A 22,381-nucleotide genomic window follows, 5' to 3' on the forward strand; every position below is an offset into this window, starting at 1 on the left:
AAATACAGTACTCTATAATTAAAAGAACACATCCATATTTTACTTTAATTTGTTTAAACAAAATATTAGCATTAAATATAGTGCTATTTATATATCATTGTTGCTTTTTCTCTCCCACAAGGTTTAGGTAGGAAGCCTGGGAAATGCTGGGTAAAAAAAATAAAAATAAGAAACCTTGCAAAAATTGAACTTTAGGATGCAACGATAAAACAAAAAAGGGTCGAGAAGAGTCCATCTTTAACGGGTAAGCAAGGTAAAATCATCAGGTTGGCCACGGCGAGCACATGCATTAATCATAATTTTAGTTATGAGGAAGGTTAGTAAAAACTTTAGTTTTTTGTTTTACTATGCAGCTTGGGCACATCGGGTAAATAAAATTTGTCAGTAGGCAGCCCCTTGCCACTTTAAAGGGGTTGCCCACTGACAAATTTTATTTAACCGAGGTGCCCAAGCTGCATTTCTACTAACCTTCCTCATTCCTTAGTAGCTTCCGGAATTGGCCCCCTGTCTCTATGGCCACTGCATATCACACAGCTGCAGTCACAATGTCACATAGTTCCTCAACCAATCACTGACTAGGCGGGACATTGCTGTAGCCAGTGATTGGCTAGGCGATAACGTCATGTGGTGCCTGCTGCTCCATGAAGTGCAGCAGTGGCAGAGACTGGGGGCCAATACTGGAGGATGCGAGGGAGGTGAGGAGAAACTTCTTGGGTAAATCATTTTTCAGTGGATAAGCACTGACAAATCCAGATATAGCCCGCAATTATCGGTGAGCTCCCAGCACTAGCCATGGCTACAAGTTTTTGCTATTCACTGAGTATTGCAGGCTCCACTTGGATTTGCCACTGCCTTAAAGGGGTACTCCAGTGGAAAACTTTTTTTTCAAATCAACTGGTGCCAGAAAATGAAACAGATCTGTGAATTAATTCTATAAAAAAATCTTAATCCTTCCAGTACTTATCAGCTTCCTCTGTATACTACAGAGGAAGTTAAGTTGTTCTTTTCAGTCTGACCACAGTGCTCTCTGCTGACACCTCTGTCCATGTGAGGAACTATCTGGAGCAGGAGAGGTTTGCTATGGGGATTTGCTCCTACTCCTACTTTCTGGCACCAGTTGATTTGAAAAACAGGAAAAAATGTTTTCCACCGAAGTACCCTTTTAACCTGTTGGGGACGAAGGGCGTACAGGTACACCCTCGCATCCTGGTACTTAAGGATGGAGGGCATACCTGTATGTCCATGGGAATTTTGGTCCCCACCGCGTGCCGGGCGGGGACCAGACCGGAATGACTGTTGATATCTATCAGCAGGCATCCTGTGGCAATGCCTAGGGGTCCTGAGAACCCTCCATGTCGGCGATCACTTCAGATGACCTGATAGCTCGGAAAATAGGGATGGTCGGAGCTGTCAGAGACCGCTCCGATCATGCTGAAGGATAGGAGCGAGGTGGCAGGGGTGCCATTAGTCAGTTAGAACTAACTGACCAATGGATGGCAGTTGGGGGCGGGGGGTTAGAGGTGAAATTCCTTCTCTGCCCGACCCTGGATGTCAGGGCAGAGCAGGGGGGAGATGTGGCTGGTACCTGAGGGTCCGGGTACATTCACACGGGCGGGGGTTTACAGTGAGTTTCCTTCTACAAGTTTGAGCTGCGGCAAATTTGCCAGGCAGCTCAAACTCGCATCGGAAAACTCACAGTGAACCCCCGCCAGTGCGAATGTACCCTAAAAACACTACACTACACTACCACATAATAAAAAATAAAACACTTCATATACATGTACATCCTCCTCCAATAAAAATGAAAAACATCTCATACGGCAGTGTTTCCTAAACGGAGCCTCCAGCTGTTGCAAAACAACAACTCCCAGTATTGCCGGATAGCCATTGACTGTCCTGGCAGGCTGGGAGTCTTGCAACAGCTGGAGGCACCCTGTTTGGGAAACACTGCTGTAGGGTTTTGGTGGAGACAAGCCCCATCCTTGTAGCCGGGCCTGCTCCTATTGCAAATTCCTCATTTAGGCTTCAAATGCGCATGGCGCTCTCTCACTTCAGAGCCCTGTCGTATTTCAAGGCAACAGTTTAAGGCCACATATGAGGTATTTCCGTACTCAGGAGAAATTGCATTACAAATTTTGGGGGACTTTTTCTCCTTTTACCCCTTATGAAAAGGTAAAGTTGGGAGCTACACCAGCATGTTAGTGTAATAAAATAAAAAATGTTACATTAACATGCTGGTGTTGCCCCATACTTTTCATTTTCACAAGAGGTAAAAGGAGAAAAAGACCCCCAAAATTTCCAATGCAATTTTCTTTCGAGTACGGAAATACCACATATGTGGACGTAAAATGCTCTGCGGACGCACTACATGGCTCAGGAGTGAGAGAGCGCCATGTACATTTGAGGCCTAAATTGGTGATTTGCACAGAGGTGGCTGATCGTTACGGCGGTTCTGACATAAATGCAAAAACCCCACAGGTCTTTGACAGATTTTCGTTAAAATTGGACATGAAAATTTAAAATGTGTTTTTTTCCCCTGAAATGCTGGTGTTACCCCAAATTTTTCATTTTCACAAGGGGTAATAGGAAAAAAAAGCCTCCAAAAATTTGTGGATGGAAATACCCCATATGTGGATGTAAAGTGCTCTGCTGGTGCACTACAATGCTCAGAACAGAAGGAGCGCCATTGCTCTTTTGAAGAGAGAATTAGGCTGGAATTGAAGGCCATGTGCATTTACAAAGCTCCATGGTGCCAGAACAGTGGACCCCCCCCCACATGTGAACCCATTTTGGAAACTACACCCCTCAAGGAATGTAATAAGGGGTACAGTGAGCATTTACGCCCAACAGGTGTCTGACAGATTTTTTGAACAGTCATCTGTAAAAATGAAAAATTTTATTTTTCATTTGCACAGCCATCTATTCCAAAGATCTGTCAAAAGATCTGTAAATCCCCTATCCTATGTTAGTTGTTGACATATAAGTAACATGTGACCAAGTATTATGGAAATATCTCCAGCCGTTTGGAAGTTTTGCAGTAACATATATTTCCCATTGACTTGTATAGGCCTTTAAACATAAGCCCCACCCCTGGCAAATGGAGGTGAGTATGGGTTAAATTACCTATCCTATGTTTGTTGTTGACATATAAGTAACATGTGTGCCAAGTTTCATGTTAATATCTTTAGCCGTTTGGACGTGATGCTGGAACATACATACATATATACACACGTTGAGTTTTATAAATAGATTTTTTTTTTTTACGTCCCAATTTAAAGGGGTACTCCGGTGCTTACACATCTTATCCCCTATCCAAAGGATAGGGGATAAGATGCCTGATTGCGGGAGTCCCGCCCCTGGGGACCCCCGGGATCTTGCATGCGGCACCCCATTTGTAATCAGTTCCCAAAGCATGTTCGCCCCCGGTCTGATTACCAGAGACCACACAGCCGGCGGCGTGTGACGTCACGCCTCCGCCCCCGTGTGACATCACGCTCCGCCCCTCAATGCAAGCCTACGGGAGGAGGCGTGATAGCTGTCACGGTGGGATAAGATGTCTAGGGGTGGAGTAGCCCTTTAAGCCTAACATTGTTACTTAATTCTGAGTTGTGATTATCCTATACGATAACACTTTAGGAAACATCAATCACCCAAAATATTCACATTTTTCTTGGTTTCTTTTTGCTTCCTGTAAAATGTAATAAACTTGAACTGATCGTTTCCTGTAAATGAATTAAGAACATATAGTAAAGTAACAACAGCCCTTGAATGGTATCTATACATCTTTACATCCTCCTTATAACTGTACTATGAGATGCACATTCCATTCATTTTTCTCTCACTCAAATTCCAAAAGTTGGCCCTTTGGGTTCTGGCCATGGTTAAAAGGAGCCCCGCTGAACTTTACATTCTCCATTAAATCTATGCTGCTCTTTTTAATTTGCAAGTTTATGACCTGAACATAAACATCCGTTATTGCTATTTGAGAGGCAGGCATTAGGATAAATGTGGAGAATAACAAAGCCGCTCTCTGCCTGAGAGCCAAAATCTGACAAGACTTGAATTACTGAAACATTGCTCACAGACTCCAGTATGTAACTGGGAACCGTCCCTACAAGCCATTAGCAGCTCAGCTGAGAGGGAGAGAAGAAGCTGTAAGTATCTGTCTTGAGTACGACTCTTGTAACATGTATTGCAATGTACTGAAATAAGATCTACAGCTAAGTTACTACTATTTACATTGTCCTGATTACTTTCTGCAGCTTTAATACTTCTAAGTGATAACATTCCTATTACCATGAGACGTAGAAATGATCTAAGCCATGGGGCGATGATCTAGATAACATGCTTCACTTCTGCAAGTAACTATTGAGCTCTTATTTACTTGATATTATACTATATTTCTTTTCAGCAACATATCGAAGCTGAGAAGTTTAACTCATTTTAATATTGCGTACACGATACCTACACGTTTTTGTTTATGTTCATATACTGAATGTTGATATTTGGCTATATGATTTATATCATTTTTGGAAAAAACCTGTCTCTGATATGTTTAAAATCTACATACTAACTAATCCGGAGGAAGTTTCCTTGGTAGATTTTTTGAGGAAAAGCAGAATATTTTGAAAACATTCCTTATTTTCAGGATGAAATTCCTCCAATAGATACACTTATGGCAGGACATAAATGCAATATTTAGAAGATGAATCTGGCTCCATTAAGATATGTTATTTATGCACCAATAAATAATCTTGTTTGATGTAAAATTCTTCACTATTTTATTGACCGTTAGGGTATTTGCAATTTTATATTTTGTTCTCATTCAAGAGAATTTGCCAACAGCCAGAGCAATATAAATGTATCGATATATAGGATGCCCTGACTAGTGGTAACATTGCTTTCCTCACTGGCGATAAGGGATCTGATTTCAGTGTACTCTACATGCAAATGGTTTGCCAACCCCCCGCGGTGCAGCTAGTGGTTCTGTAGAGAATGTCCCTGGCAGTATTGTGATACGGGGCTGGTGTAGCGGACTGCATCTGGGCAAATCCTCACACGATCTCTCGTGAACCCCGAAAAAAAAAAAGGAAGTTGAGGTCCAACAGGCCTCAAGTTTTTCTCCCCCAACATCTGCTGTCTTGAGACCCCCGTACATATTAGATGGTTGACTGCTGAAATTGGTAGGTCAGCATGTCTGATGTGAATTGTCAGCTCAACCCTGAGAGAACCCTCTAAACCAATAGTACTGAAAAGAATTATGTGCCAATAATGGCTCTGGCTGGGCTACTCAAGGATATTCACAGAGTTGTCCCTAAGCCACTCCTGTGTTGTCTTGGTTGTGTGTCTAACGTCATTGTATTGTTGGAAGGTGAACCTTCGGCCCAATCTGGGGTCCTGAGCACTCCGAATCAGGTTTTCATTAAAATATCTCTGTACTTTGCTCCATTTAGCTTGCCTTCAAGCCTAACCAGTCACTCTTTCCAAGCCACTGAAAAACACCCCCACAGCATGATGCTTCTCTGTAGAGATGGCATTGGGCAGGTGATGAGCAGGGGCTGGTTTCCTCCAGACATGGGGGGAGATTTATCAAAACCTGTGTAGCAACCAAACAAATAGCTTTCTTTTTCTTTTTCAAAAGGCCTCTGGAAGGAGGCAATCTGGTTGCAATGGGATACAGCTCCACTTGTCCACTGCACAAGTTTTGATAAATCTTGTCCGCTAAGCTTAAAACTGATGCCAAAAAGTTCAACTTTGGTTTTATTAGAACATGAATTCTTGTTTCTCATAGTCCAAGAGTCCTTTAGGTGTTTTTCCCTTTCGCCCTATGCCAACACCTTGGAGAGCTTCCTCGTCCTCCCCTCAGGTGCTGTAATGGGCTCTATATAAGGCAACTATCGGGACATAATTTATGGGTTTTCAAACTCCAGGTGGGGTTTCATGTGTCTGTGTCTGGTCACTGTCATTAAGCCCAGATTGGTGGAGTACTGCCTGCAGGGATGGTTGACCTTCTGAAAGTTTCTCCTATCTGTACTCAGGATCTATGGATATCAGCCAGAGTAACTATTGGGTTCTCGGTCACCTCTCTTACCAAAGCCCATCTCTCTTGATGACTTAGTTTGGTGGGGCTGGCAGCTCTAGGAAGATCCCTGGTTGTTCCAAAGTTCTTTCATTTAAGAATTACAGAGGTCACCATGCTCTTGGGCACTTTCAGTGTAGCAGATATTTTTGTTGTACTCTTCTTAGATCTGTGCCTCCACACAATCCTGTCTATGTGGTCTGTTTTCACTTTGCTAGTATGGGGTATTGGGAGCAGAATGATGAAGGAAGACGTCTTATTTTTTATTTCAGCACAAGACCTTAATATCACAAAATAAAAAAAATATGAAAGGGTCTGAAAACTTCCCGAATGCACTGTATACAGCCCTAAAGAGTCCTACGCTGAAGTGTTAGTCTGACTCAATAAAACAGCACTAATACTGAAGGTGACACTAGTTAATCTATCCAGACTGTGCTCAATCTTCTAGACAGATGTATAGATTTCAATTCAATAACATGTACAGAACAGTTCAGTTCTTTCAAATTGCATTTCCCTGGGATTAGATTCCAGCATGTATTTATGGCTTAATGCTGGCTGTGATAGCAGAGTGATGATCTGTGTCAGCTTCAGTAATGTATGATGTGTCACGCTCTGCTTTATATCTCAGGCAATAGATTATCCACTGTGAAGACTATAAATGGAATATATTTGAATAAGATGTATTTACATATGATATTCGATATACCATACCTGTACCATCTGGCCTGCAGATGTATAAACCATGCGGATGAATACTTGACATAGCATGCAGGGAATTACATTTCTAATCTGCATTAAGAACAAGGTCCCCCTGGTTTACTTGCTAGACTTGGAAAGTGTATACAATATTTACTCATTTACATTTCATACGTGACAAATAGATGTACTAGTGCATAGAAAAAGAAATAATTTCAGTCATGGATCATCACTTTGTGGTTAGTAGAACAATCGGCGTCTGGTAATTCCTCTGGTCCTAGACATCTTATCCCCTATACAAAGGATAGGGGACAAGATGTCTTATCGCAGGGGGTACGCCCCCCCCCCCCCACAATCTCTGGCCCTGCACCCCATCATCCTGAACATTTAGGTTCATAATGCCAGTGCTAGGCTTCGGAGCGGCCATGGTCATTATGCCCCCTCCATTGAGATCTATGGGAGAGATGGAGATACAGCAATCACATATTTCTGTATATCTCATAGAGATACATGGAGGGGCATGTTGGACACAGCTTCAGGTTGATAATGCTCTGCACATGCAGATTACTGGGGTGCCGGGCAGAACCCCCAGTGGCCAGACCCCCGTGATCAGACACTTATCCCTATTTCTGTGGATAGAGGATAAGATGTCTAGAAATGGAGTACCCCTTTAAGTATCATCTCTCCCTCCTTCATCTATGTATTAACCCTCTAAAGTGTCACCTCCTCTCATTTCAGATTTATTACCCCTCATGTATCATTAATTCATGTTTTTTTTTTTTTTTTTCCATATTAAGTTAAAATTTTCCCTCATATTCTTGAACATGATTTACAGATGTCAGAGACATGCACAAAGGTGCCCCCAATTGCCCAAATGAATCTGCTGGTGCTAGGACCGCACAGACACTGCTTGTCCCCATAGACAGCAATGTCTTCCACGTGGACTCCGTCTCAAGAATGGCAATAGGCCTCATAACCTCTGAGGACATCACTTGGGTTATGAAACTTGTTAGGAGGGCTCTGTATAGTCTTTTTAACAACAGCACAATATACTACTTATCCCTTGACACACACTGCAGTGGTGTCCAGAAGTAGCAAATAATAGGTCACCTTGTGGCAACACAACAAAAACCCTTTATTTTTCCATATACCCAAAGTATAAATCTTTATTGGTTATATACAAACAAATTGTTAAAATAGTGTGCTGTCCATCTATTCTGGTCCTACATTGTGTTATATATTGAACGTGCTCATCCACCTCTTGACAAAGCCACTGATGTGGTGAAACATGTTGAGGGGGGGCCGAGTTACAGTGGTTTTAATAACATATGCATCCATCCTGGCCAATAGATACCTGTGTTACTGCAGGCGCAGGTACCAAAAACGTAATATTTTTACATATAAAGGCCAGGTGGGCAAGTGCAATATTTAACACAATTTAGGACCAGAATGGATGGATAGCACAGGATTTTAACAATTGGTGTGTATATATCCAATAAAAATTTACAATTCGTTTGGGTATATAGGAAATTAAAGGGTTTATGTTGGGTCGCCACAAGGTGACCTATTAGTTGCTACTTTTGAATTAACCCTCCATATACTGGTCTTGTTTCCATTTCGGAATTCGAGAGAACTGGTGAAATATAGTGTAGGATTGTATAGCAATGATGGACATAAACATACAATAGTGTAATAGTGCAGGGTTTTTAACCCTTTCCTATAGCAGACCCCGTAGTGAGCAATGTAAGCTGTGAATCAAACACTGGGCTCTAAAACTTACTACAAACTGCTATAGCCTCTCTACATTTCTGTCTAACTCCAGCCTCTTCCTCTCCTCTCTGTAGACTTCTATGGGCAGCAGTAACCTGATACTTTAGTGAGCAGTTTTTTAGAGGGAATGATGTGTTTAAGGGAGGGCAGAAAAGAGCCTCATAAATCTAGAAAGATGCAAAGATGGTTTGTTTAATAAGCTATAGTACAAAGCTTCTTAAATCTACTTGTGTTATTGATTTATGTGATATGACTGGGACATCAGGCATACATGTACACGATTGCTGCCTGAAATTTAATGCACCGGGGCATAAAGGTACACCCTGGAGCGTTTAGTGACTATATAGCGGGCACAAGAACTGTGCTCCCTTCATAGGCTGTGAGTGACGGCAATTACCAGCAACCAGACACTCACTTCTAATGACAGGGAGCAGCAATTCAGACACTGCCCATCATTAACCCTTTAGATGCTGTGATCAATGCAGTTCATGGCATCTAAAAGAGTAAATAAAACATGCCGGTAGCTCAGAGGTATACATTGGACTCTTGCAATGTGAGTGCTGAGCCAGGCTGCATCAATAGAGCCCCGATCACACTGTATAATGCTATGCAATAGACATAGCATTATACGGTGAATGTAATTTTATGATTGCATATAAAAGTCCCCTATGGAAATTTAAGAAGTGTAAAAAAAAAAAAAAAAAAGGGTTTTAAAATTATATAAAATCCCCTCCCCTAATACAAATAAAATCTCCCTTCTTTTCTCATTACACTAAATAAGTAAATATATATATATATATATATATATATATATACATATATATATATATATATATAAAAATAAATAAAAATAGTCAACATATTTGCTACCACCACATGCAGAATTGTCCTACCTGTTTGTGGTTGTGTACATATGTGTATGTATAAAGGGTGTTGAAGTTGCCTGAGGTGTGCCTAAGCCGATCATATAGGTATGCCTAAAGAAGGGTGCATACCTAGTAAAAGCAAATCAAGGAAAAATAACTGTCACGATTCGGCAGGCTGGATGTGGATCCTCTGTTTTAGCGAGGGATTGGCGTGGACCGTGTCGGTGGACCGGTTCTAAGTTGCTACTGGTTTTCACCAGAGCCCGCCACAAAGCGGGATGGTCTTGCTGCGGTGGTAGCAACCAGGTCGTATCCACCGGCAACGGCTCAACTTTGATGACTGCTGAGAAGGCGTGGGACAGAAGGACTAGACAGAGGCAAGGTCAGACGTAGCAGAAGGTCGGGGCAGGCGGCAAGGTTCGTAGTCAATGTGGATAGCAGAAGATCTGGAACACAGGCTTTGGACAACACTAAACGCTTTCACTGGCACAAGGCAACAAGATCCGGCAGGGAAGTGCAGGGGAAGTGAGGTAATATAGCCAGGGAGCAGGTGGAAGCTAATTAGGCTGATTGGGCCAGGCACCAATCATTGGTGCACTGGCCCTTTAAATCTTAGAGAGCTGGCGCGCGCGCGCCCTAAGAAGCGTAGCCGCGCGTGCCAGGACATGACAGCCGGGGGCCGGGACAGGTGAGTGACTTGGGATGTGATTCGCGAGCGGGCGCGTCCCGCTATGCGAATCGCATCCCCGCCGGCAGTGTCAGTGCAGCGCTCCCGGTCAGCGGGTCTGACCGGGGCGCTGCAGAGAGAGGAACGCCGCGAGCGCTCCGGGGAGGAGCAGGGACCCGGAGCGCTCGGCGTAACAGTACCCCCCCTTAGGTCTCCCCCTTTTTTTGTCCAGGAATTGCTTCACGTGGGACGAGAACACTGGGAGCAATTGTAGGGTTTCCCCATCAAAGGCAGGCAGTTCAGCAGGAGTGGGAATGGGGAGGGAGGGCAGAGGGTGAAGCTTGGCACGGGGCAGAGTGTTACCAGGACAGGGGCTATGAGGAGGCAAAGCATAGTCCTGATGGGGAGACCAGGTGTAGGAGGAGGCACTGAGGCTTGCCTGACGGGACTGGGAGGAGACGTGAGGCATTTCTTGCGGCAAGCAGGGCCCCAATTCTTCATCTCCCCGGTGGTCCAGTCAAGGGTGGGAGAATGATGCTAGAGCTATGGCAGACCGAGGAGGACTTCAGAGGTACAGGTGGGAAGGACGAACAATTCAATCTTTTCGTGATGGGGTCCAATGCATATTAAGAGGGGTTCTGTGCGGTAACGCACAGTACAGTCCAACTTCACTCCGTTGACCGAAGAAATGTAGAGCGGCTTGACGAGACAGGACACCGGGATGCAAAACTTATTTACCAAAGAGTCCAGAATAAAATTTCCAGAAGCACCAGAGTCCAAGCAGGCCACGGCTGAGAAGGAGGAGTTGGCAGAAGGAGAAATCCGCACAGGCACAGTGAGACGTGGAGAAGCAGACTTCGTACCAAGAGACGCCACACCCACGTGAGCTGGGTGCGTGCGTGCGTTTCCTAGACGTGGAGGACGAATAGGGCAATCCACCAAGAAATGTTCGGTACTAGCGCAGTACAGACATAGATTTTTTTCCCTACCGCGAGTCCTCTCTTCCTGGGTCAGGCGAGACCGATCCACTTGCATAGCCTCCCCAGCGGGAGGCACAGGGGTAGATTGCAAAGGATACTGTGGGAGAGGTGCCCAGAGATCAAGGTCTTTTTCCTGGCGGAGCTCCTAGTGTCTCTCAGAAAAACGCATGTCAATGCGGGTGGCCAAATGGATAAGTTCTTGCAGGTTGGCAGGAATCTCTCGTGCGGCCAGCACATCCTTGATGTTACTGGATAGGCCTTTTTTAAAGGTCGCGCAGAGAGCCTCGTTATTCCAAGATAATTCGGAAGCGAGAGTACGAAATCGGATGGCGTACTCGCCTACTGAAGAATTACCCTGGACCAGGTTCAGCAGGGCAGTCTCGGCAGAAGAAGCTCGGGCTGTTTCTTTGAAGACACTACGGACTTCAGCGAAGAAGGACTGGACTGTGGCTGTGGCAGGATCATTGCGGTCCCAGAGCGGTGTGGCCCAAGACAAGGCCTTTCCAGAAAGAAGACTCACTACGAACGCCACCTTCGACCGTTCTGTAGGAAATTGGTCTGACAACATCTCCATATGTAGGGAACATTGAGACAAGAAGCCACGGCAGAGTCTAGAGTCCCCATCAAATTTGTCCGGCAGGGACAAGCGGAGGCTAGGAGCGGCCACTCGCTGCGGAGGAGGTGCAGGAGCTGGCGGAGGAGATGGTTGCTGCTGTAGCAGTGGCAGAAGTTGCTGTAACGTGGCAGTCAACTGCGACAGCTGCTGTCCTTGTTGGGCAATTTGCTGGGATTGCTGAGCGACCACCGTGGATAGGTCAGCGAGACTTGGCAGCGGCACCTCAGCGGGAGGCGGCAAGGTTCGTAGTCAATGTGGATAGCAGAAGATCTGGAACACAGGCTTTGGACAACACTAAACGCTTTCACTGGCACAAGGCAACAAGATCCGGCAGGGAAGTGCAGGGGAAGTGAGGTAATATAGCCAGGGAGCAGGTGGAAGCTAATTAGGCTGATTGGGCCAGGCACCAATCATTGGTGCACTGGCCCTTTAAATCTTAGAGAGCTGGCGCGCGCACGCCCTAAGGAGAGGAGCCGCTCGCGCCAGGACATGACAGCCGGGGGCCGGGACAGGTGAGTGACTTGGGATGCGATTCGCGAGCGGGCGCGTCCCGCTATGCGAATCGCATCCCCGCCGGCAGTGTCAGTGCAGCGCTCCCGGTCAGCGGGTCTGACCGGGGCGCTGCAGAGAGAGGAACGCCGCGAGCGCTCCGGGGAGGAGCAGGGACCCGGAGCGCTCGGCGTAACAATAACCTATAATAAGGGACAACACAAGGGCCAAACTGTGTAGTTGGCACATACATCTTACAGGGATAGCATTAAAGGGGTTATAATAAATGACTTATTCTTAAAAAATGCACTGCCGGTTTATTATATGCCGATATCATGCGCACTTACCATCAATAGTTCTATTTCACCATTTGTTTCATGCCAGCACAGCTGCATCTATGTGTTTCATTACTGAAACCTGGTCATGTGATCCCAAGTCTGACCCACAGAAAATCCCAATGTTTAATGTGTCTGAGGAAGTGGTCTGTCCTGGGTCAGCTGACTTCCTGTCAACTACAGAATAACACCCAACAGCACTGTCAGTCACCTGCTTTAAGTGACACGAAAGCATTCTAGCCTTTTTAATGTTTCCATGGGTTAGAACCTAGTTTATATTTTCAAATAACTGTGATTTCATTCATCCTTATAGATGCGTACAGAAGAGATATCATTCTATCACTGTCTTCTCCATGCTTTTACAATACAGAAGAAACATTACAATGGTCACTAAATGGTGCCAGTTTCTTGAGTGTGATCATTTGCCGTCCAGTTTCGGATATGGATATCTCTATTGAGGAGAGACTGGAGTTACTTGAAATGCAGTTTTTGCATTTAACCCCAGAAGTGTTACATAGTAAATACCAGATACATTATTTTACTTTAACATTAAGCTTTAAAATAATCTTATATTAATAACAGCAGATTCCATCTACAGATTTCTAGCTCAAACTTGGCATAAGAAGAAAGTATTCATACATATATTAAAGTAAATCCCTTACGCTCAGTGGCAAAATTCAGTTGAGGTATTATCTCTTGTCATTTCCAGTTTTCTGTAAATAAAGGTTGTTCATTGTGCAATGAAGTGCTGTAAACCCCTCCATGTTTGCAAGATCTCTGATTGAAATCAGGGAATGAAAACCTTGTTTACTGCTTTTTGTTTAAAGCCATTGACTAAAAATCCATACAGACCTAATGCTTCTCCCTAGAGATGAGCGAACTTACAGTAAATTCGATTTGTCACGAACTTCTCGGCTCGGCAGTTGATGACTTATCCTGCATAAATGAGTTCAGCTTTCCGGTGCTCCGGTGGGCTGGAAAAGGTGGATACAGTCCTAGGAGACTCTTTCCTAGGAATGTATCCACCTTTTCCAGCCCACCGGAGCACCTGAAAGATGAACTAATTTATGCAGGATAAGTCATCAACTGCCGAGCCGAGAAGTTTGTGACAAATCGAATTTACTGTAAGTTCGCTCATCTCTACTTCTCACATCTGAGAAGCCTTGACAATCCTCTTGTGACCTAAACACATAAGTAGCACACCTCTCTCCTGTCCTGAGGGTCTGCTACAATGTCTCAGTGCATATAAATGTTATCATAGTTTGCAAGGAATTAAACCGCAGAATATGTTAGAAGGGTGCAGAACTTTTCACTGCATACAGCTTTAGACTTATTTAATTTACGGATAGTGCTGACTGATTCCCTTTAAAACTGGAAAATGTATTTTCTAGGGATGAAAGGGAGGGGTGTACAGTAGTTAAAACTTAGCAGTCATTCAGGTAACTTTTCAGTATAAGCTGTCATTATATAACCTGTACATGACATGACATTTTTCACCTGGTTCTCCCTCTGAAGGCTGTCAGTTTCCGATGAGCTCAATGCAGACTAGCCTATATATGATGGCTTCTGTACACTGCATGCACACAGAAAACAGGACCTTACTTCATCCTGTGTTTCCAGCATTCCTTTCCTCCATTATGTCTCAATCCCTCAACCTCCATAGACTTGTATGGGCAGTGTAATCTGATCTCTCTGAAGCTAATTTGAAGCTGAAGACTTATCTTCAATCTGCTGTACAGGCATCCCTTACTGATGAACAAATAAGAAAGGGCAGTAACCTGGTAAGTGGAGTAGGAAGCATATAACAGAGTTGCCAGTTTATGCTTACACTACAGATTTAGGGTTCATTCACATCATGTTTTGGGGATACGGCAGATGGATCCGGCGTATTCCCACCAGACCCACGCCGCACCTCAGTCATTTGAATGAGCCAGACAGAGTCAGTCTCCGGTCGGCTCATTTTTTGACCCTATCCTGTTTTGTTGCCAGACTGCAAACCATCGTCTTCTGCAGTTTTGGTCTGCCAACCAAATAGGAAACAGTCCAAAAATGAGCCGACCGCAGTTACTAGTTGACTCAGTCCGGTTTTTTTGCAATTGAATGAGGTGCGGCACGGGTCCGGTTTTCAAATTCTCCTGCCGGATCCAGCTGCAGTATCCCCAAAATGTGATGTGAAAGCACCCTCATGCACGATTGTTTAACTGACAGTTCCATTTTAAAAATGTAAGTCTAGACAAAACCCTGGCATTTTGTTTTCCTCTAGAATGACCCTCCCCCACTTGTTTCTACAACATGGGTCCAAGCACTGCCAAGGAGCTTTGTCATAAGCTGCAAGTAAATCAGTATAACAAGCCAAAATGTAGTATGCAGATGTTTGTACAGCTTATGACAATGCCACTTTAGCTGTGACTAGCAGAAAACTGGGCACAAAGCTTACATTTTATAATGGAGTGAAATAAAATTCTACATTTTTATGGAAGCTGGAAATTCTACCTTTCCTTCTCTGTGCTCCTACATGGGATCCGGCCCAGCCATCAACCTTGCTTCCAACAGATGGATTCCTGTGCCATTACGAAAGCCATGGAAGGGTGAGCTGACTCTGCATTTACTTACTTTAATAATTTCCACAATCGGAAATTCAGAAGTGTGAATGGGAGTGCGGAATCCCATAGAAGTCTATGGGCTTTAATTTGAGGCGGAATTCCGCATGAGAAAATTCTGTTGTGTGAATAGACCCTTAGTGCTCTTACTAATAGCTGAGCTGTCCCACTTTCGAATTTATTACTACATTAATAGAAAGCAATGTTAAAACAATATGAGAATTCTAAACAAGATATCAACACGTATCAATAATAAGAGGGTAATAGTGAACGATTTAGTCTAGGGAGATATCACTTCCTTTCTTAGATCAGCGGGAAAGTATTTACGCCCTATAAATCAAAATTGTCGACAGCTGCCCAAAGGGTTGTTTTTCACCTTTCACTAGATGAAGAGGTAAGATTAGGTTGACACGTTGGCAAAGCTGCCAGTGGTTTAGTGCAAATTATCACGAATAGGTGGCAACCTGTGGTGAAACTGTATGGTGTTTTTTATTTTTTATTTTTTGCCATTGAGTTCTTGATAGCTTCACCTTGTAAACCTAGCCTTAGGTCTCAGGCATAAATAGCACGTGTCTTTTTTTAAACCTATGTAGCGAAATGATACCGAAAATTGTTTGCTTATTCCATAACTTTGGGATTGTTGTTTTTCTTTCCACCAGGAAATTTAGATAGAAGTTTTGTATGAATACTTTTTTATGGATTTTCCAAAAATAGACTTTAGAAAACAGGACAGAGTAAGGGGAGGGAGAGAAGAGGGGAAGGGGATAAACTATTCCTTTGAGGTTTGTGGTTTATTTAGCTATTCATTCCTTGTTTGTTTTTCAAATATTTTTCATACAATTTCAATAATGTTTTCCTAGGAAGTTATAGTTAGTCTGCTCTAATCTGTGAGAATCCAGTGATATACAGTTACATCTTTTCATAATGTATAAGCTGACATACAGTACAACTCTGAATTAACCCATTAAATCATATCTCTCTATATAAATGCTCTGGAACTGACTTAGAATAGGTCTGAAATGATTGTGGTACTTTCAAGGGGTACTCTTAAATCAACTGATGACAGAAAGCCAAAGAGATTTGTTAATTACTTCTATTAGAAAAATCTTAATTCTTACAGTACTTATCAGCTGCTGTATGCTTCACAGGAAGTTCTTTTATTTTTGAATTTCCTTTCTGTCTGACCACAGTATTCTCTGCTGACACCTCTGGCTGTCTCAGGAACTGTCCGGAGCAGGAGAGGTATGCTATGGAGATTTTCTCCTACTCTGGACAGTTCCTAAAATGGACAGAGGTGTCAGCAGAGAGGTGTGGTCAGACAGAAAGGAAATTCAAAAAGAAAAGAACTTCCTCTGTAGTATACAGCATCTGATAAGTACTGTAGAGATTAAGATTTTTATATGGAAATAATTTACAAATCTGTTTAACTTTCTGGCACCAGTTGATTTACATTTTTTTTCCAGTGGCGTACCCCTTTAAGTAATATTTTGGCTTTGTGAACTTTTTATGCTGAGTGCCCTAAGCACAAATACATCATGGTTTATGTGTGGGGCAGCACTGGGGTCCTGTTTTCAATTTCAACCAAGAGCAACATTTTTATGGAGCTTGTGGGTTCTAGTGTTGAGTAGATATGCGGGTGGGATGTCTCTTTTCCAACCACACTCCAATAACATGCTGATAGGTTAATATAGTGTTAATATATGTGTACTATTTACAGTCATGGCCGTAAATGTTGGCACCCCTGAAATTTTTCAACAAAATTAAGTTTTCTCACAAAAAAAGATTGCAGTAACACATGTTCTGCTAAACACATGTCTATTCCCTTTGTGTGTATTGAAACTAAACAAAAAAGGGGAGGAAAAAAAGCAAATTGGACATAATGTTACACCAAACTCCATAAATGGGCTGGACAAAATTTTTGGCACCCTTAACTTAATATTTAGTTGCACACCCTTTGGGAAAAAATTACTGAAATCAGTCGCTTCCTATAACCATCAATAAGCTTCTTACACCTCTCAGCCGGAATGTTGGGCCACTCTTCCTTTGCAAACTGCTCCAGGTCTCTCTTATTGAAAGGGTGCCTTTTCCCAAGAGCAATTTTGAGATCTCTCCACAGATGTTCAATGGGATTTAGATCTGGACTCATTGCTGGCCACTTCAGAACTCTCCAGCGCTTTGTTGCCATCCATTTCTGGGAACTTTTTGACGTATGTTTGGGTTCATTGTCCTGCTGGAAGACCCAAGATCTCGGATGCAAACCCAGCTTTCTGACACTGGGCTGTACAGTGAGACCCAACATCCATTGGTAATCCTCAGATTTCATGATGCCTTGCAAGCATTCAAGGCCACCAGTGCCAGAGGCAGCAAAACAACCCCAAAACATTATTGAACCTCCACCATATTTCACTGTAGGTACTGTGTTCTTTTCTTTGTAGGCCTCATTCCGTTTTTGGTAAACAGTCGAATAATGGGCTTTACCAAAAAGCTCTATCTTGGTCTCATCTGTCCACAAGATATTTTCCCAGAAGGATTTTGGCTTATTCAAGTTCATTTTGGCAAAATGTAGTCTTGCTTTTTAACCCCTTAAGGACGGACCCATTTTTTACCTCAATGACCAGGCTTTTTAAAAATTTTACATGTATCTCTTTAAATGGTAATAACTTTAGAATGCTTTTTCTGAGCAGAGCGATTCTGAGATAGATTTTTCGTAACATATTGTACTTTATATAAGTGGTGCATTTTTGTTGACACATGCAGCATTTTTTGTGAAAAACCTCTAAATATTGTGAAAAACTGGAACATTTCTGGCTTTTTTTGAATTTTGTATGGTGTACACTGTGCGGTAAAAGGGATGTTATATTTATTCTGCGGGTCAGTATGATTACGGCGATACCCATTTTATATAGCTTTCTATGTTCTTTTTCTTTTCTGAGCAAAATTCTTTTTCTGCCATTCATTTTCCAACAGCCGTAACTTTTTTATTTTTCATCCGACGCCATTGAGTAAGGTCTTATTTTTTTGCGGGATGAGCTCTTCTTTTTATTGATATCATTTTTGTGCTACGTGCTACCTTTTGATCTTTTTTATTCCGCTATTTGTACCAAAATTGCAGAATTATGCGCTTTTTTTGATGTTTTTTTTCATTTACATTATAGTTTTATAATTCACATCTTTACGGACATGGCAATACCTATTATGTATATGATTTGTGTTTTTGATCTCTTTTGGTGATATTACAGGGCTTTTATTGGGAAAGGGGCATTTATTTATTTTTTACACTTCATACTTTTATTGAAGAACTTTTCATTTTATTTTTTACACTTTTTACAGGTTATACTATACTGCAATACATTTGTACTGCAGCACAGTATAACCTCATGAGCTGCAGACACTACAGCCTGTGCGATCCAGCCTCTGGCTGGATCTCACAGGCTTCCCTAGCAGGCATACAGGAGGTCATGATCTCACCTCCTGCTGCCATAGAAACCAACAGCAACCCGCAATCGTATCGCGGCGCCGCCATTGGAGAACAGGGGGAGAGCGTTCCCCCTATCAACTCCGGCTGTGATTAACAGCTGGGTCCCGTCACCGATCTCCTGCACTGCCAGCAGCAGTGCCGGAGATCGCTAGGACGTATGCATACGTCCAAATGTGCGAACATTTCGCATGATTGGACGTATGCATACGTCCTATAGCGGGAAGGGGTTAATGTCTCTGTGTCAGTAGTGGGGTCCTCCTGGGTCTCCTGCCATAGCGTTTCATTTCATTTAAATGGCCATGGATAGTTCGCACTTACACTGATGCTCACTGAGCCTGCAGGACAGCTTGAATATCTTTGAGACATGTTTGGGGCCGCTTATCCACCATCCGGACTATCCTGCATTGACACCTTTCATCAATTTTTCTCTTCCGTCCACGCCCAGACGGTAGAACATTGACGTGGTGATAACTGTCCCAAACAATCTTTGCAATAGAAAGCCTGCACATGATGGTAGTGTAGCATGATCCACATGATGGTAGTGTAGCATGATCCACATGATGGTAGTGTAGCATTATCCACATGATGGTAGTGTAGCATGATCCACATGATGGTAGTGTAGCATGATCCACATGATGGTAGTGTAGCATTATCCACATGATGGTAGTGTAGCATTATCCACATGATGGTAGTGTAGCATTATCCACATGATGGTAGTGTAGCATTATCCACATGATGGTAGTGTAGCATGATCCACATGATGGTAGTGAAGCATGATCCACATGATGGTAATGTAGCATGATCCACATGATGGTAGTGTAGCATGATCCACATGATGGTAGTGTAGCATGATCCACATGATGGTAGTGTAGCATGATTCACATGATGGTAGTGTAACATGATCCACATGATGGTATTGTAGCATGATCCACATGATGGTAGTGTAGCATGATCCACATGATGGTAGTGTAGCATTATCCACATGATGGTAGTGTAGCATGATCCACATGATGGTAATGTAGCATGATCCCCATGATGGTAGTGTAGCATGATCCACATGATGGTAATGTAGCATGATCCCCATGATGGTAGTGTAGCATGATCCACATGATGGTAGTGTAGCAGGATCCTACATGACGACAGAGTAGCATGATGGTGTTATGGGAGCAAGAAACCCTACTCAGGGAGGCAAGGCGACAGTGCAACACAAATTCACTTTATAACTTCAGATGGTACAACAAAATAGTACTTTAACAGCTGCAAGGGTAATTCTTGTGCATGCTGCACAGAGGTCGGTTCTATCCCTGGACTTCTTATAGGTCCCTGTAGTATAATCTGACCTGTTCTGCACTGCCAAAGTAGTACTCTACCCTTTTTTTCTGTCTATATTTGGCACTATTTTGGCGCAAGTGCCCTTTTTTGTGCCTTTTAGTTTACACATTTCTACTGATTTTGAGTTGTAATCCACTGATTTTGGCACTGCACATGATACGGATGAGTTTTATGAACTGCGCCTTTTTGTGAAAAGGTGCAAAAAAAGGCACAAAGCCACTGAAAAATGCTTCACTTACACCTACAATGATGAATGCCCCCCTATTGTCCAGGCTATTCTCAGGGTTGTAGCTGAGGTAACTTTCTATAGAATGGCGCAAGATTCCACACCAAATGACTTGTGATGTATCATATTGGTGCTATCTGGAGCATGACCTGGAGGCATGCAACATCCAAATCCTCGTTGAAATTAAGTCTGCAGAGTATCTTCCTTCAATGCGACTCATCGGAGCACTATGCTGTCAACGAGGTCTTGGCTTTGTGAAATGTAGCTTCTTTCTCTCCTATTGAACTGTTTCAACTCCTCAGCTGAGGGAAGGTGACTTAGGGCTTTTATGGACTCTGACTCACATGCCCTGACATGTGCCTGGAACCTTTCAGAACTAGGGCCCTCTCTTTTCCATTGCTTTCTATGGAAAGCGCTGCTGTAAACTGTGGCCACTAGATGGCATTGTGTTATAACCTATGTCAGCTTTATAGCATTATATGCAAATGTGTGAAGTGACTTACTTGTAACCCATGGAATGCCAAACTGCATGAGTGGACTTAGGAGTGAATACACACACATATATATTAAAGTGACAGTGCATACTAAAGTGATGTACAGAACCTTTTTACCCATAGTGGGACAATGCATACAGTATTAGCTTACTTTTGGCACACAAAATTACATTGTCCATTGACTGAATAAAGTCCTGTGCTACTGTGGTGACGTGAAACTTATTGTGCGAATTCAGCAGCAGCGCTCGTATCAGACCCTTGTTTTTCTCCCTTTTGTCCGTTCCATTTATTATCTGCACCCTAGTTTATGCAGATAGGGTCCTCGAGCTGCATACTGCTATTACATTTCAACTTGGGTTTGTACCTATACGGATAGTGCAACCGCCAAGGCTACTATTGCACCAGTGGTGTGGTGGTGGGTCAGCTAAACATGACAGTATTACACCAGGGAGTGCACTGTTACTTATTCCCCCCCCCCCCCCCCATCTCTCTCTCGTTACACGAAAATTGCCACTGCAGTTATTGAGGCTAAAGCCAGAAGTATATTCAAAAGTATTGGGAAATATAATGGAAGGACTTCGGCTAGGTTCACACTACGGAATTTCCACCTGCAATTCCGCTTTGAAATTGCAGGTAGAAATTCCGCTTACTAAAATGTATAGTATAGTGAATGGTTTTCCGTTCACAAATTCACACTTTGGAATTTGTGAACGGAAAATCTGCTTGAAAATTTCAGCCTGAAGAATGGCGTTGCTCATTCTTCAGGTGGAATTTCCTGTGGAACACATTGCAGTCTATTGGAGACTGCAGTGTCCGTGCGGTCCTAGCGCCGACTGATTCAGTCAGCACTTGCCGCAGTCGGAATCTCTGGGCGGAAATTTTTTGCCCGGAGATTCCGCAGTTTGAACCTAGCCTTATATTTTTCATTCCTATTGAATCCATTTCTGACTTTGGCTCAAAAACTGCAGCAGCAATTTTCCAAAGTAAACTGCCAAGTGTAAACGCAGCCTAAGGCTATGTTCAAATTGGTAGAATTTCTTAGTAGAATCTGCTGGAAAAATTCTGCCAGGAAATTCAATTAAATTTAATGCACATTGAGGGAAATTTATCAAAACCCGTGAAGAGGAAAAATCACCCAGTTGCCCACTGCAACCAATCAGATCGCTTCTTCAACCAAGTTTTGATAAACCTCATCCATTGTGTTGAATGATGATTCCACTGTCCCATTCACATGGCGAAATTTCCACTGCAAAAATTCTGCTTTCTGGATTCTGCAGAAACATTGAACATTTCATAAAATTTAATAGAATTCTAGGTGGAATCCTACTGAAGTCAATGGGGCTTTGAAATTTGGCAGAATTCTGTGTTTTAAGCACACATCTCAACAGTACTGCAAATAATACCACAACAGTACTGTAAATAATACCACAACAGTACTGCAAATAATACCACAACAGTACTGCAAATGATACCACAACAGTACTGCAAATAATACCACAACAGTACTGCAAATAATACCACAACAGTACTGTAAATAATACCACAACAGTACTGCAAATGATACCACAACAGTACTGCAAATAATACCACAACAGTACTGCAAATAATACCACAACAGTACTGCAAATAATACCACAACAGTACTGCAAATAATACCACAACAGTACTGCAAATGATACCACAACAGTACTGTAAATAATACCACAACAGTACTGCAAATAATACCACAACAGTACTGCAAATAATACCACAA

General features: G+C 42.9%; 1 protein-coding gene across 1 annotated transcript in view; it reads left to right on the forward strand.

Annotated features, from left to right (window-relative positions):
• The first annotated feature begins 4,135 nt into the window (after positions 1–4,135).
• FHL5 (four and a half LIM domains 5) overlaps positions 4,136–22,381 on the forward strand; it is a 64,242-nt gene continuing 45,996 nt past the window's right edge. Inside the window, exon 1 of the mRNA XM_056563259.1 lies at positions 4,136–4,154. The gene's annotated coding sequence lies outside the window, so the exon portion shown is untranslated. The remainder of the gene's footprint in view (positions 4,155–22,381) is intronic.

This window comes from Hyla sarda, chromosome 3 (assembly GCF_029499605.1).
Source record: "Hyla sarda isolate aHylSar1 chromosome 3, aHylSar1.hap1, whole genome shotgun sequence".
NCBI classification, from domain to species: Eukaryota; Metazoa; Chordata; class Amphibia; order Anura; family Hylidae; genus Hyla; species Hyla sarda.